The sequence below is a fragment of the Physella acuta genome, unplaced genomic scaffold (genome assembly GCF_028476545.2).
Source record: "Physella acuta isolate Inbredline_101_S28 unplaced genomic scaffold, ASM2847654v3 ptg000757l, whole genome shotgun sequence".
In the NCBI taxonomy this organism is placed as follows: domain Eukaryota; kingdom Metazoa; phylum Mollusca; class Gastropoda; family Physidae; genus Physella; species Physella acuta.
In genome coordinates, this window is record NW_026732275.1 from 140,019 (window position 1) to 157,155 (window position 17,137).

Consider the following 17,137-nt stretch of genomic DNA (forward strand, 5'->3'; position numbering starts at 1 on the left):
TTCTACCGCATTGATTATTATGTTAATGTTCATAATTAAAATAGATAAATGTTAATATTCTATATATTATTTTCTAATTAGTCTATGATCTCTTAAAATTCTTTGTTTGGTTTTTCGGTGTTATTTAAACGGATCATCATATTTAGAATTTGGATTTACACACAACTGTCTACAATTAGAATTTAATATATTATTATTACTAGCGAACCCGATGCCGCGGGGATAGAAGAAAGTGACGAATGTATTAAAGCGTACCACTACCATGTGCTTTCCCATCACCACGATACAGGCGATAAACACTTTACACAATGCCTATTATTTTCTTGGTCAGTAATTATTCAACTACTATTCTCGTATAAATAAACATAAAACTATCAACATTACACGAAGTCTTTCACATTCTCCCTAGTCCGAACTAGCTAGCTTGCATACCATAACAACCCGTTCCTTTGGCAAAATTTTTTTTTTTTAGCGCGTTTCTCCCCAGATATATTCTCAACAACTTCCCAAAGTTTCAGGGCGATGTGATAAGAGGTGTAGTAATGCATAAAAGACAAACAGACACACACACACATACAAACATACATTGCTTTATATATATACCTACACTTTTTGAATGAGCTACGACAATTTGTGCGTCACAAAACACACGAAATACAACACAAAATACACAAATACAACCAAAAACAAAAGACAATAAGAGGCGCAACCTAACCAGTTTTTTTAATCCTTTTGAAGCAAACACTTTTAGATATAAATATAACTGAATAAGAACAGATTTTTAAGACAAGTGAACAACAGCAGGGGAAATAGTACTAACAGATAAGTCTAATATGACATTACACTTAATTGTAAATTTCAAAGTTTCTATCATTTAATATATTGTTTTTACAATTAACTTGTCTACAATTAGTATCCCTACAATTTTCGAATGAGCTACTACAATTTCTTTTCTTTACAACTAGCAGCAAACGTCAGAGACTTGATCAAACAAAACGTTTTCACCAAGAAAACACAGCATTAATGCAAGCATCACATGAAGTAGTATTAGAAATTGCCAAGCAAAAAAACTCTCACACAAAGGAGAAAATCTCATCAAACCATGTATGCTGAAGATGGTAAAATTAATTCTTGGGGATTCCAGTGCAGTAAAGATGCAACTACTGCTCTCTCTCTCAGAATTAATATTAAAGACACTTTCAAACCTTTAAACTATGAATAGGCCTACTAGAATATTTTTTTAAAAAAGTTAATGATTATTTATTAATATTTAAGCCTCTACCCCAATGCTTGGGTGGCCGGAAAGAACCGCAACGGAAAAAAGCGCAACGGAAAAAAGCGCAAAACAAAAAGCGCAACGGAAAAAAGCGCACACGGAAAAAAGCGCAAAGAGAAAAAAGCGCACACAGAAAAAAGCGCAAAGAGAAAAAAGCGCAAACAGAAAAAAGCGCAAAGAGAAAAAAGCGCACACAGAAAAAAGCGCAAACAGAAAAAAGCGCAAACGGAAAAAAACGCAAAGAGAAAAAAGCGCACACGGAAAAAAGCGCAAAGAGAAAAAAGCACAAACGGAAAAAAGGGCAAAGAGAAAAAAGCGCACACGGAAAAAAGCGCAAACAGAAAAAAGCGCAAACGGAAAAAAGCGCAAAGAGAAAAAAGCGCACACAGAAAAAAGCGCAAACAGAAAAAAGCGCAAACGGAAAAAAGCGCACAAAGAAAAAAGCGCAAACGTAAAAAACGCAAACTGAAAAAAGCGCAACGGAAAAAAGCGCAACGGATAAAAGCGCAAAAAAAGAAAAAAAAACGCAAACAGAAAAAAGCACACACAGAAAAGTGTGCACACCGAAAAATGCACAAAGAGCAATTTTCGCACAAAGACCTATAAGGACTAGATGACACATTTATACATGATTGTTAGGGCTGCTGTGAGAGTGTTGTGTTTGACCTGACGCGATATACTACCACTTAAAGCATACCACTACCATGCGCATTCACATCACCACGATACAGGCGATAATCGCTTTACACAACGTCTATTTTTTTCTTGTTCACTATTTATTCAACAACTATTCTCGTATAAATAACCCGTTTCTATCGCAAAACTTCACTCTCTTTTTCTCTTTGCGCTTTTTTCCGTTTGCGCTTTTTTCTGTTTGCGCTTTTTTCTGTGTGCGCTTTTTTCTCTTTGCGCTTTTTTCTGTGTGCGCTTTTTTCTCTTTGCGCTTTTTTTCCGTGTGCGCTTTTTTCCGTTGCGCTTTTTGTTTTGCGCTTTTTTCTGTTGCGGTTCTTTCTGGGAACCCAATGCTTGATACCTAAAATTGAAAAAAACAAACAATAAATACTTATATCAACATCATCCCAAACAAACGCATACTTTTCAATACACAAAATGCCCTGCCAAAATAAACAGGCCTCTACGATTTTTAGTGATTTAGTATTAGAATATCTAGATATGGTAGACTAGCATAATAATTAAATAATTAGCCTAAACTTAACATTTCTGAAGTTAAGATATTAAGATTAGATTAGACAATCAGAACTTTAGATTTAATTTTAATTTAGTTCTATCTTTGAAAAGAAAACATAGATCTAAATATAGAACTGTACAAAAACGATCATTTAGAATATTGTAAAAGTGTACCCTAATGCCAATCTAGGCTCAAAACCTCAAATTAACTACCTTTTAATAAAAGTTTGAGTTACATAAATCCTTGTAATCTTGGCAGCCAGGGTAAAAACGGTTAAGTTTCAAGGTATCAAGGGATGCAAACGCGTGCAAATCTTGGATGTATCCTGGCGTAAGCTTGTCCCATTTTCACCAAGATAACGTTGGGCCAATATTGGTTTCCGTGCGGCGTCCAAACGGCCAATGACAAAACGGCCCCGCCAAAACGACCCCGACAAAACGGCCCCGTCAAAACGACCCCGTCAAATCGGCCCCGTCAAAAGGGCCAGCGACATATGGACCCCGTTATATAGGCTCACGACAAATAGGCTCCCGCCATTTAGTTTCTCCACAAAACGGCTCCCGTCATTACGACTCCCGACAAATAGGCAAGCGTCATTTTGGCTCACGACAAAAAGGCTCCTGTAAATTTGGCTCCAGACAAAAGGACCACTGACAATACCGTTTCTGTAGAGACTAAGTCTCCCGGCAAAGCGGTCTCATTGAATATGACACCTGCCAGTGGGACCCCTTCATCAACATTCTTTAAGAGTAACTTATCCAACACTCTTATGTAATACAACCAGGGGCGGAACTACAGTGCCGCCAGACACCGGGGGGGGGGGCAAGCCCTTTAGGGGCCCACAGCCGACCATAATAAAAAAAAATATATAGTTAAAAAATATAATTTTCTTGCATTTTTAACTTGATGGTTGTTATGTATAAAGATTACTATAGCTGCGATTGGATTATCTTCATTCTATAGACACCACCCCACGCTCTTGTATATTCTTTTTCCCTTTGTTTTTAAACCAATGTGAAAGCCGAGTCCTCTTTCTCCTACAATCAAACCAATTCCATGACTTATTTCCCTTTTTTAAATAGTCAAATAGGGTGTTCATAAGCTCCGACCTCTTTCTAGCCCATCATAAAATTTCATTTTTTGTAGGTAACATGGATTACTGTTCTTAAAACCTAGCCCAGCGCAGAGATAGTAAGTTATGTAATTTATGACTATCATGGTTCAGCAGGGTTGAGACCAAAGAGGAGTCAGTACCACTGCCCTCCCCTGAAAATTTCTCACCTCCGTGATACCCAGCCCCCACAGGGATTACTGTTCTTAGATCTCTGTCAACCAGAGATATCATCTCTTATATAATTTATGATCCTCAGGGCCCCAGGGAGAACAAAGGAGAAATTAGTCCCAATGATCTCACCTCCATGTCATGTTGTGTCATTTATAGCACACATGGCTAATCAGGGGAAAGTACTAATCGTATTTATTATTCTAAACCATCTCACTGATAATTTTTTTAAACAGCGGATTTTTAAAAAAAAATTAGCTTAATCATTAACCTAATAATAATATTGTGATTTGTTGTTTTTCTGGTAGGATCTAGATTCTACTACTAGCTAAATAAACTTAGTTGACTAATTACTAGATATGCATTTGAATTATATTAGATTAAACTCAGTCCAGTAGCAGATACATATTACTGTAAAATGACACAAAGTAGCCTTAGTAATTTATTAAAGCCTTCTACTACAATAATATCAAGTACATGTTTGTATAAACTTTTAAAAATTTAATTTAAGTAGCAGATTTTAGATCTAAGTCTAGTCATACAATCTATTTCATCAATTTCGTTTGCTAGAAAAAAAAGGATTTGATTAGTTACAGTTTAGATCTTACAGAGATGGTTTATTATTTATTATGACTACTTTTGATTTATTATGGGTGTATTTTGAATCGAATGTAGATCTTAATTTTGTAATTGAATTTAATTTAATAAGCAGATTCTAGATTCTACCCAGCTGAGCCAGTCACTCTAAATCTAGAACATAGATCTGTCGTCCGAATTTTGTTTATGCCATGTTTAGAGCTAGATTCTAGATCTTAATATTATTATTACTATTATTGTTATTAAGCCTTTCTTCGTATCTGTGAGAAATATATTAAATTCTTGTTAATGTTTAGGTTTATTATGCGCCAGGTATGCTCGGTTATCTAACGACATCCAAAGATTATCTATTTCGACCACTTTAATTTTAATATGTAGGGTAACCCGGGGTAATTCCATACACTACTTTTCTTTAAAAAATTATAAAAAATCTAAAATTAATACTACCACAATATAATGTTGAGGGTATAACTAGACATGCATTACCTAATATGATGGCAAACAAAAATAGAGATAATTCCTAAAACATGTATTTAATTCATGTCTTTAAAAATGTGTAAAAAACAATTTTCCCATTGGAAATGTTGCATGGGGGCAACCAATCTTCATCACTGGGTGAGGAAAAAGACTCAATTTCTTCCTCCTGTCATGTGGTCGAAGTTATTCGTTTATAATTGTGGACCATTCTGAAACAAGAACAAAATTAAATGTTAGAAAGTCTAATTACTAATGTGTGTATGGGGATGTTTAGCTATAAATATTGCATAAATTGTAATAAATAATATAGGTACAGTAAAAATAATAATAGATAAGGAAATAAAAGAAGTCTGTGGCAATGTTACTAAATAATAGCAGTCTTTTAAAAAATAAATAGTACTAGATCTAGTACTATTTAAGTATTTTTAAGATTAAATTATGAGTTGTGAGTTACAGAATTAGCCACAGAATTAGTTTAAATGGTTTAAAATAATAGCTAAACCCTCTAAAGAGTATAAAAAGCAACATGGGACATTCCAATCTATGGAATGGAATTGCTCCAGTAAAAAATGTACTAAAATATACAGGTTTTAAAATGTCTTTTTAACATTTCTAAACTCGTCGGGACTAATTTTTGTTTTCATTTTCCATAGGCTTAGTTCTCAAAGCTTGTTTTTTTTTCATTTTTAGCAATAAAACTGTCACTTTGAGTAGGTATTCTTAAATAAGCAAAAAAAAAAAGGCCTCGCTGCGCGCAAAATTTTTTGGTCGGGTTGAGCCAACGTTCGAAGATTTGATACCATAATACATTTACTAAAAACTAATATAGAAAGTAGAATGGGCTCCCTTTAAGATGATATTAATTTGCAGGCTGCAAAATATAATTTAACCCTCCATTTCATGTTGTAGCAATTTCGCTACAAAGTGAAATAACCCCCATTGAATCTACACAAATGTTAAAATCAGAGTTTGTAATATTCCATACTTGATCACTTTTGACCCAAATTCATATCCGAAACAGACTATAGGTTTTTTTTTTTTACACTTGTCGAACAGCTGTGATCGATATTTCTGAGAAAAGAATACAAATTCACATGCTAGTTTTTCTTCTTGAAAAAAATATTTACCAATCTCAGGTGTGTAATTTTACCTAAATAAGTTGTTTGCATATTATTTCTATATTTGTGCTGAAAATGTCCAATTACGGTATGTAGCAGTTTTGATACTCCAAGCAATGTGACTTTTCTGTAGTTGATAGAACAATTCCTAAGGTCTAGTAGGTAGACTCTAGTCAACAGTTTATACTTACACTAGCTTAGTTTTGTTTTTCTTTCATATTTTTACAATAATAATATGTAAATTCTAGAAGAAATCTGGTACAATAGTAAAAATAGTCAAGCATAAGGCTATTGTATACTAATTTTACTTAGATTTAGCAGTACTATATAGGCCTACATACAGATGATCAGTGTGCTACTATATTAAGCCTATAATAAAGTGTGTACAGTGTAGTGCTGCTATTGTAGAAAAAAAATGTGTCATAATGTACACAATAATAATATAGTATTAGTGTTTGGGTCTAATAAGCTTAGAAATTAATATCGTAATTATTATGGAAAAAAATTAGGCATAGGCCTACATACTAAGTCTACTTAATGTTTACTTCATACCGGTACACAAAAAATAATAATTACTATAGGCAATGGTGGTTTACTTATGTTTATAATAGTAATTGTTTTATTTATTTTACAGTATCTCTTTTTTATAGCGAGCGATAATTTTGTCGTAAAACTGTTCTAAATGTAAATGAAAGTGAAGTTTGTGTAATATTTGATTATTTATCTTACAATCATATATTTATATGATTATATAGTAAATATTGTAGTGGTAATTGTTTTTAAAAAATGTCAAAATAATATTTGATTGACATTCTTACAAACTTGCAAATAAAATAATAATCCTCTAATATATAAAAAGTAGCAGTGATACATTATTTTTATTTGAAATATAATTTAAAATGAAGATAAAGTAAATAAATCTAGAAATAATATATAGTTTCTTTTTTTTACAGGATGTATAAGGATTCTCACAAAAGAAAGAGACTGCAAATTTCTTTGGTCACTAAGTTTTAATTATTCATCTATTTATTTACCTTATGTTGAAGGTGATACTGTAACTGAAATTGAACACTTAGAAAGTGATGTAGAGAGAATAAAGGGATTAGTTCGGAGCAAGTAAAGCGGTAGACTTCTGATAAACATATTCATAAGCTGTAGGCCTAAGGTTAAAAGATGTACACTCATAAGGTGTAAATAGATGCTAGTTTAGCGTGGTTAACTAAAACAAATGAATTACTAAGAAATATGAAGTAACTGGTAATAGCTATATAGTTAAAAAAAATATAAATGGTAAATTATTTTTTCTGATGCTTCAGATTTGGGAAACTTTGGGAAGTTGTTGAGAATATTCCTGGGGAGGTTTCTGCGGAAAAAAAAATTCAAATTCGCCGGGGTGGCGCCCCGGAGGGGCGCAATTCGTTTTTTCTCTATATACGGTTTATAAAGATAAAAGTCGATTTTGGTTTGACATCTGATAGTCATGAGACTTTGGGGAGTTCATTATAACACTGTAGGGAAAGGTTCTGTAAAAAATCATTTTTAATTTCGCAAGGGCGGCGCCACGGGAGGGTGCGATTTTTCTCTATATACGGTTTTATAAAATTAAAAGTCGATTTTGATGTGACACCGTTATCCGATAGCCATGAGACTTTATGGGAGTTGATTAGAACAATACACGGAAAGGGTTCTGTAAAAAAAATAATCCTTTTTTAATTTCGCAAGGGCGGCGCCACGGGAGGCTGCAATTTTTCTCTATATACGGTTTATAAAAATCAAAGTCTATTTCGGTTTCACACCGTTCATCCGTGTACCATAAAACTTTAGGGAGATGATTAGATTACTCAATGGTAGGGTTCTGCAAAAAAATATTGTTTAATATTGCTAGGGCGGCGCCCCCCGGGGGGCGGGGGAGCGATTTTTTCTCTCTATACACGGTATATAAAAATAAAACTCGGATGCGGTTTATCCGAGTGCCATGAAACTTTAGGGAGTAGATGAGAATACTCCCGAGAATATTTCTGCGAAAAAGAAAACTAAAGTTTCATATGGGCAGCGCCATATAGGGTACAACTTTCGTCAATACACCGTTTGGCGCCCAGAGTTTTAGAGCGACGATGTTGGCACTTGGCATCCGTTAATCGAGCGTCCCACATAGCGAGTAAGGGGTACTACTATATTCAGCACTAAAACTACAACAGGCTTGTAAAAATAACTTTGTAACGCGAGGAAATCCTTCTGTACAGTTTCGTCACCTTGCCAAAGATGGAAAAAATAACTTTTTGCATATATGAGGAGCCTATTGATGCAATAAGCATCTATTATTAGACAATCCAGTCAGAAATTGAGATCGAGCATCTAATAATAGACCATTAGACACGCTAGCATATTGATCAGTCACGCTGATGTTTAAAACACGTCAAATACTTTTTTTACGTGTTAAAGAAAAAAATCCTGTTCATTTGTGTGACCTTAGCGAATGACGAAATCAGCATCATTATTAACAGGATGCTATTTGGCACGATGGCGCCTGTTAGTTTTAAGGAGCCAGGGGTCGTATGCGGTAGTGTAATCGGGGGTGGGGGCCCTGAGAGCGCCCCTCTACGTCTCTGACACATGGGCGGTCACCGAAGTGTGTTCTACCATATGATTTCGGTGAGTGATTAATGTTTTCATGCGGTAGTGTAGGTAAACCTGTGTCTCGATATTTATGATCCAAGCGCAGGCATTTACATTTACTTACTTTTAGAAACGACGTTCACGCGTCTAAGAACATATGATTGTTATCGCGTTGCTGAAATCCTTCTAATACATTTTGTCAAGTTTACTTCTATTCCCGCGGTAACGCGCGGGGAACGGTTACGCTAGTTACTCAATAAATTTTCAATGATAAATGAATAATTATTTTTTTTCTATTTTAAATTTTTTTTTTTACTGACCGTTGCATACTGTAGCAAAACTGCTACATACTGTTATTTTGCAAAATAAGCATTTGATAAAATAATTCAATTTCCTCATTATTTATGCTCTCTACACATCAGAGCCCACCTTGTAAGATTTATTTTTCATAAAAAGCTTTCACAAAATTAAATCATGAAATGAATGGTTAATGCTAAAAATGATAGGCCTACAGTTAAAAGTTTAAAATGCTTTAACATGAAAAAATTATTTTACAGCCAGCAAAATTATATATTCAGAACGGGCGTCTATTTTTTACCGTAATACTTTTATAATTTAACACTTAATGTTTGGTATTGGATCGCAGAATTAAAAACGAACGCATATGAATCGTGATGACCCGCGCACTTAAACCTAGTTTTGAGTAATGTCACGGAGCACCCGGCTCAAGTTCAAAGCAGGATTTTGTGTTCATTCGTGGATTACTATGGATTTAAACAATGCTTTATAAATTATTAGCTATATTGATTTTATTTATAATAAACTGCTGCTTTAAACCATTTAAATTTTAGTGTCCACTTATCGGTAATTGCTACACGCTTAAAAAAAACATTTACCAAAAAATTATTTAGCCTATTTTAAAAGTTCTTTGTATTTAATTAGCGAGTTGCGCAGCTCTCGTTGTAACCTTTGTCGCCATAGTAATGATGGCTGAACCCTGAACCTGAATTCCCAACTTCCGTTTGACCTTAGGTATTTAGGGGCCTATCAGTTTATGCCAATGAGCAGAGCCCACGGTCTACATTTAATTACGAAGGGGTCCTCATCTTTACGATAAGATGTTTTAAAAATTAATCGATTAGTGTGCTCAAATATAATGTAAGTTTGGATAATTAATTATATACTTAAAATTTAAAGTCAGAGTATATTAATGAATCAAGTCTAAGGGTCGAAAAAAATCAATATCTGTTAAAAAATTAAGTCTTAACCTTCCACATAGACAGAAAAGTTGCCCGCGAGTAAGCATTATTTTCGCGCCAAATTCCCAGTAATTATTACATAATTAAAATATCGCATCTCTTGATATCCGCTCTCTGATATTAGTATTAGTTATTCATTGTCACTTAGGCCTTGATTCTAATTATAATTTTATTAGTTTAAGTAGCCTACAATACTAAATTATTACGGTTGAATAGACTCTAGACTGTACATTTATTTTATTTTTAGATCTTTACATAAAAATAGGCTATTAGATCTTGATCTAGCTAATTATATTCTAGATCATCAAGAATAGATTTAGAAAAATCTACTGATCTAGTAACTAGAATCTAGACTTAGTAAAAAAAATTAAAAAGAATCTAGATCTAGATTTAGTATTTAGATCTAAGATTCGAGTATTCTAGATCTAGTAAAAATTAATCTAGATCTATTAAGAAATAGACTAGTTAATTTTGTTTAGGGCCTAGATCTAGTTACAATAATATTTATTATTTTATTTTTGCAGATACTTGCATTCTATTTCACCCAAGGAGTCTAGATCTAGTCTAGATCTTATAAAAATAGTAAGACATTGTTATTGTTAAGATTAGATTTAGACTAGTTCATGCTTAATTCTCCATCAAATAGGCCTAGGCCTATATATAGGCCCCTATATATGTATATAATATATATATATATATATATATATATATATATATATATAACTAGGCCTATATATAAATTTTATAAAGCCCTATGCTATGCCCTATATTATTTTAGCAGATTATTTAGACCTCTTTATTAAGGCCAATTTCAGTACTTGGTAATTTTTTTAAAATATGAAGTTAATACAAGACTTATAGTAAAAAAAATAGGCCTATACATAGGGCCTACAGCTTGAGTAAATTTGTTTTCCTTGTAAATCTTATTTGTTTATAGGCAAGACTAACTCAGTGTAAGGAGGATTGCTAATGTAATCAGAAAGTTGATGGCTGAGATAAAGCGGCTGAGGAGAACAGAGGCTTGTGAGTGGAATAGGTTGGTGGAACTTGTGTTCAATGTCTCAGGTGGAAGTACATTTAGTAAGTATGGAGGCTGAATTTATTTCTAATTTTTATATTTATTTTATATACCTTGCAACATGTTGAGCTAAATATATATTTTGTAAAATGGTCTGCTTAATTCTAATTCCATTTCCCCTTCTCTTTTCAGGTACAGTTTTCATGGAGATCCAGCTTTTATTCAAGGCTCATCTTAAAGAGAATGATGTGGCTGCTGGGACATAACTAAAATCTACATTCAACTGCTTGCAGATCTCAAGAAGCCTGGGGTTCTCGTGCAGCGCTGCAAGCACTCAGGCTGATTGGGAAGTTAATTTCTGGTCCTTTGATAAAGTTGATTTACAAGAACGCAAAGTGGCGATCAGTTGTACTCTGTTTCTTAAAGCGTTGTTGACTTCTTGGTTCGACAGCTGGAGAGGTTTCTGATGGGAAATCTGATTGGTGGCCAGTTGACTCATAAGTGGGAGCAAGGTGAACAGGGTGTGTTGCAAATACAGTGGAAGGACTATTGAAAGGGTGCCAGCATCAAAACAAAAGTCAGCTCTTTACACAATAAGCTACTGGGCAGATGATTAGGATAATGCTGAGAATCTGTCATCTGGCAGAATCACTGGTTGTTGACTTGCTTTGTAGGAATCTTGTTTTTCTTACTGAATTCAGAGTTACAGAAAACTTCTTTCATTTGTAGTATACAAATTAACTTTATTTTTTAATATTAGTGTTTTTATAAGTTGTTACTGAAAAAATGCTTGCTGTGAACTGTAAAAATTTTGAAAACTAACACTAACAATGTTTATAATTAAGTATTGTTTTCATAATGTAAAAAAATATTTACATTTTAATTACGTAACTTATTTTTCAGGGTAATTTGAATCAGCAAGATAATCCTAGAATCAGTAGTTACGTGCTTCAAAAATGTTGGTCCAAACAAATTTAAACTATTTTCTTTTTCAGTTTGATCACTCAAGTAGTAACGCTTTTTAAAAATGTATTTCTTTTCCTTATATGTGCTAATTGAAATTGTATCTAAAGATTAATAACAATTGATACTTTAGAAAATTGTTTTTAAACACTAAAGTAATCCAAGAAATTTGTTGTCACTTATTTTTTTTTCCAGAATACACTCAATGCATGGGTGTTTATTCCTTGATAATTGATACTATTTTTCTTCTTGAAAGGGAAAAATGTTTAGGGTTCTGGAGATTTAACCCTTGGAATTAAAATCAGGATCTTCAACACACTAGTAAAACCTGTTTTACTCAATGGAACTGAGACATGGAGAATAACTGCTATAACTAAAAAGAAAATACAATCAGAAAGATCCCGCGAATTCTCGGGCCTAAAACCATCAGAAATGATGTTCTATGGCAACGGACAAATCAACTGCCAGTTGAAGTAGAGATCCTCCAGAGAAAATATATCCAGCATAACAAGACAGGCCCTCACCTCTACAAGCAGGAGGAGGAGAGGCAGACCGAAATACCTAGAGATGTAACCTGGAAGACACCAAGAAGATTGGAGACATAAGGACAGTTGGAGAGACTAGCCCAGGACAAAGAAAGCTCTTGTCAGTGGCCTATGTCCCAGTAGGGACGACAGGCAAAACCTAACCTAACCTAACCTAATTTAATAATTTTTTTAAATAGTAGAATATAATCAAAATCTAAATCATCAATTCACAAAATTGTTCCGAACGGACGATTACGTTGACTTGTCTAGAACTTGATTTAACTGTGACAACACATTATTTTCCTTATAACTTCTACGCATGGATGAAAAAACTAATGGTTTTAAACGGGGGACTAATGTGTACAAAAAACAGCACAGAACTAATTCATTCACTATAAGTCTTAATCGGCAATTCGGGGAAGCATGCAATTAACATGCAGCCACGCAAATAAAGGCATTGTATTTATCAAACAGCAGAGGAAGAAGCTTCAAATTAGCTTGTCAAGCAAAACCACCCCATGCGTATTGTCTCAACGACAAAAACGTTGAGTTTCTCTCCAATAGTGTTGATGAGAATAAGACCCAATCATTCTCAAACGAGACTGTCGTAGAGAATTAATAAAAAACTCAAAACTCCGAAGACTCTATATTTTATGGTTAAAAAAAAAAGAAACGAAACGAGAAATGTAGCTGAAGATTCCAGCCATTTTGTTTTGACGAGAGCTAGTCCAGATCTAGATCCTCTAGATCTAGATCTACTGGATCAACGATTTACACTGATGTATAACCTAAGTAAATCTGCAAGATCTAGATTTAAATTTAGATCTAGAATCTAGAAATCTACATTATTGACTAGAGAGAAAAGTTAAAAGTATGCCTAGTGCCTCGTAAGTAAATGATAGATCTAGCTAGATCTAGAATGTAGATCTAGATCTAGTAATTTTTCAGTAGCACTAGAGATCTAGATCTAATAGATTCTAGATCTAAAATAGAAAGATAATTATTTCCGTGGCATAGCTGTCCTTTTGGATCTATTCAATTTTAAATCTCTTCTATTTCAAATTGTTTGTAGATCTAGATCTAGATCTGTATGTACAAGCTTAGGCTTAGGTCTAAAAATTACTAAAGCTACACATTAGGCCTACACATTATTCTTAAACTTAATGGAACATGGATAAAATTCACTGAGCATTGTTGCACTTGGCGCTTAAGACTTAAACGTAAGGCCTAAATACTAATACTAAATAAAATTATTACGAAGAGCGGGGCGCAAGCCCCTCACTTCTGGAGTTAAGCGGCCGTAGAGAATTAATAAAAAACTCAAAACTCCGAAGACTCTATATTTTATGGTTAAAAAAAAAGAAACGAAACGAGAAATGTAGCTGAAGATTCCAGCCATTTTGTTTTGACGAGAGCTAGTCCAGATCTAGATCCTCTAGATCTACTGGATCAACGATTTACACTGATGTATAACCTAAGTAAATCTGCAAGATCTAGATCCAGGGGCGCTTACCGCTTGGTGTTTTCTATGGTATCCATGAAGAGAATTATTTATATAGAAGAAATATATATTAAACCAGCTTACCCGTCCCGCGCGTTGCTGCGGTCTCAGAAGACAGACTGACGCAATATTTTAAGAGGATTCCATAATTACATTAGCAATCACGTATTTATTTACGCTTGACATTGATTTCTAAATCTAAACAATTTAAATGTAATCAAAGCCGGTGTTATATTGCTTTCATCATAGTTGTTGAGGCGCAAATTCTACCGCACACAGTAGCCCATTGTATCCATAATGTATCGCACTCTTTAACCCCTTAACGCCGACAGTCGCGTTTTCGCGACATACCGATTTAGCGCATAGCATTTGCGCATTGGTATATTTATCCTACTGCTGCCGGTCGTTGTGTATTGGGTACATCCAGACGGTTGTATCGGTACCAGCGGTCACGTTGTCAAGTCGAAATTTATGACGTCACACTCTCTTGACTCACGCGCATCATAATTTTTTTGACTTCGTGAATTCAGCCTACTTACATTGATTATTATTACTAAATAGGTGATCCGTTTTTGCTACAAAAAATACTAATAGCTTTATTATTCATTCTTTTATGTATATAAACAATATAAATCACATATGAGAATAATTTTGGAAGTTATCTGCTAATTACGGTTTGTCGCGTTTTCGCGACATCCGGCAATAAGACATCAAATGGAACTTGGGTGACAAGCAGGTATAACGAAATACGATGCATCGCCAAGCTGTCATTCATTCAAGTATGATTACAAATAAGTAAAGGATTTACAATATAGTCTTTGCCTATATATAAAAGTGCACTTTAGAACGTTACGGTCCATGTGGTAGGTGAAGTAGAGTTCACCTGTTTCATTGACATTGGCATATGGAGAGAGAGTGACGCTTGAATAATGTGATCATGCTGCTGGTTACAATGTAACTTATTTAGCTTTGAAATAGTATTGTATAATATTAGGAGAACATAAAAAACAAAATAGACAACAGGAAGTGAGGTGGTGGACCAATATCCTGGATACCACCAAATAAAGGTCTTCACAGTGACCTTGACAATAATTACATTGAGCATAGACCTACACGTCGTAATAAATACAGTAAGGTTGAGTGCTGACACACATACCCTTTGCAGTGCTATTGAATAACCACATTAGTGGCATTATACTGGCATTTAGTACCTACAGCAGTGTTATTGAGTACCCACATCTTCAGCACTGAGTACCAACATCAGTGACACTGAGCAACCACAGTTTGAGCACTAAGCACTCACAGCAGTGCTACTGAGTACCCACTGCTAAGGCTGAGTACCCACATCAACGTTATCGATTACCAACAGCTCCAGCGCTGAGTACCCACAGCAGTGACACCAAGAACCGACTGCAGTAACACTGAGTACCCACAGCTTCAACAGTGAGTACCCACAGCTTCAGCACTCAGTACACATGGCTTCAACACTCAGTACCCACTGTTTTAGCACCGAGTACCTAAAGCAGTGGCAATATGTAGCTACAGCACTGTCATTGGTAATCAATATCAGAATCAGTCGAGAACAATAGCCGTAGCACGAATTGGAAACATATAGTACCATCAACAATAGCAGTGAGTACCCACACCGGTGGCACTGAGTACCCACAGCAGTAACACTAAGTACCCACAGCAGCTGCATTGAGCATGGACGAATATACAATGGCTGAACACTGTCATTTAGGACAGTATTTGTTCACGTGCTTTGTGTGTATAGCAAATATAGGTCAAATGAGAAATATGCGTCTTTGTTAGTTGACCTTGAATAAGAGTTCACGAAAATTACGTAACCGGGGACAACTAAGGCTCTACACATTGAAGGTAGTCCTTCCATATGTAGTGTATTACTGTAGTGTAGTAGAATTACAACAGCAAGACATCAAAATACCTATTCATAAGAGTTAGTCAGTGAGCAGGTGCAGCAGAGTTATGTAACTCTATGCCTGAGCTAATAAAATATAGTTTTCATGAGTTTTGCAAGTGATTCTACATCTCCTTGCTTGCCCGTATGTTCAGTTTGTGATATTTTATTGTTTGTGCATGGATATTTAGAGAAACATGTGACAGTAAAAATGTTAAAATGACCCGGACTAAAAAATAAATAAATTACTGTTTGGTCCATAAGTGCCTGATGTCGCGTTTTCGCGACGTACCGTAATTATCATAAAAAATAAGTCAAAATTCAAAAACAACTCTATACCTCAAATTCAGTGTCAGTATGATGAGAGAAAATCAGCACAAATAATTTGTTACACGCTTGGAACATAATTCAGGCATTAACTCTTAACAGACTGAGGGTTTTAGTGATATTTTCAGTGTTCGGCAGTATGCTTGTAACTTTTGACCATAAGTATAGATTGAACATCAGTACACACATGTGTTATATATCATTGTGTAGGTATTTGATTTGTCTTTAATATTACTGAAGAGTTTTTAGGTATTAACAATTGGTTTTAGTTTTGTAGCCTAAAATCTGATGGTTTTATTTTTTAAAAATAATTAAAAACTTTAAAATCAACAATTCCTAAGAAGCAAAAAAATAATTGATAAGAGCTATTGAGTTAATATGTATATTTTATTGACTTACATCCATATATGTATAAATGTGACAATTTTAAATGCACTGTGCCAAGAAATGGATTTTTCACAAATTAATTGATCTTATGATGATCTTTACATGATTTGGACCTCTCCGCAAACATTTTTACTCTAAAAGTGGCAAACATAGGTTAACATGTAATCAAACACACACATAAGTCAATGTAATGAAATAATCAAATTGTAATATCTACAGTGCTTCTTATTACATTAAAACAGATGCTTTTAATGATCTTTAATTAATAAATAATGCGAACACACATGATAACTAAACAAACAATTTCCTTCTTTTTGTAAACATAAAGTGTATCATATACACTTATCTACACTTAACTTACATTCTTTTAATATTGTTTTATCATACAATAACAATTTAAAACCTCATTCTAATCTGATATAGTATGGTTCATAGAATGGTTGGAAAATAATGGTGGCTTGCAAGCCAAAGAAACAGTATGGTTAAGTGAAATATTACCTAACTTTCCAACTAACTTTTAAAGAGTGTAATTGGCAATACCATGTTGGAATTTTTTTTCCTATGATATCTGGATTCTTTTCTCAATAATCTTGAAGTAAAATACAGAAATTAACTTTAGTTATATCTCAAAGGTGAAAAAATTTAGTTCTAGTACACTACTAGTACTTAATTGTTTACCGAA

The 17,137-nt window shown here is 34.1% G+C and overlaps 1 long non-coding RNA gene across 2 annotated transcripts; it reads left to right on the forward strand.

Annotated features, from left to right (window-relative positions):
- Positions 1-5,874: 5,874 nt before the first annotated feature.
- Positions 5,875-11,968, forward strand: LOC131950368 (uncharacterized). Of its 2 annotated transcripts, XR_009388307.1 has the most exons (4): positions 5,875-5,957; positions 6,893-6,938; positions 10,752-10,894; positions 11,025-11,968. It is a non-coding gene; the product is annotated as an uncharacterized LOC131950368 (long non-coding RNA). The 2 variants fall into 2 exon arrangements; XR_009388308.1 differs by lacking the exons at positions 5,875-5,957; positions 6,893-6,938 and adding an exon at positions 9,400-9,713.
- The last annotated feature ends 5,169 nt before the right edge of the window (positions 11,969-17,137 follow it).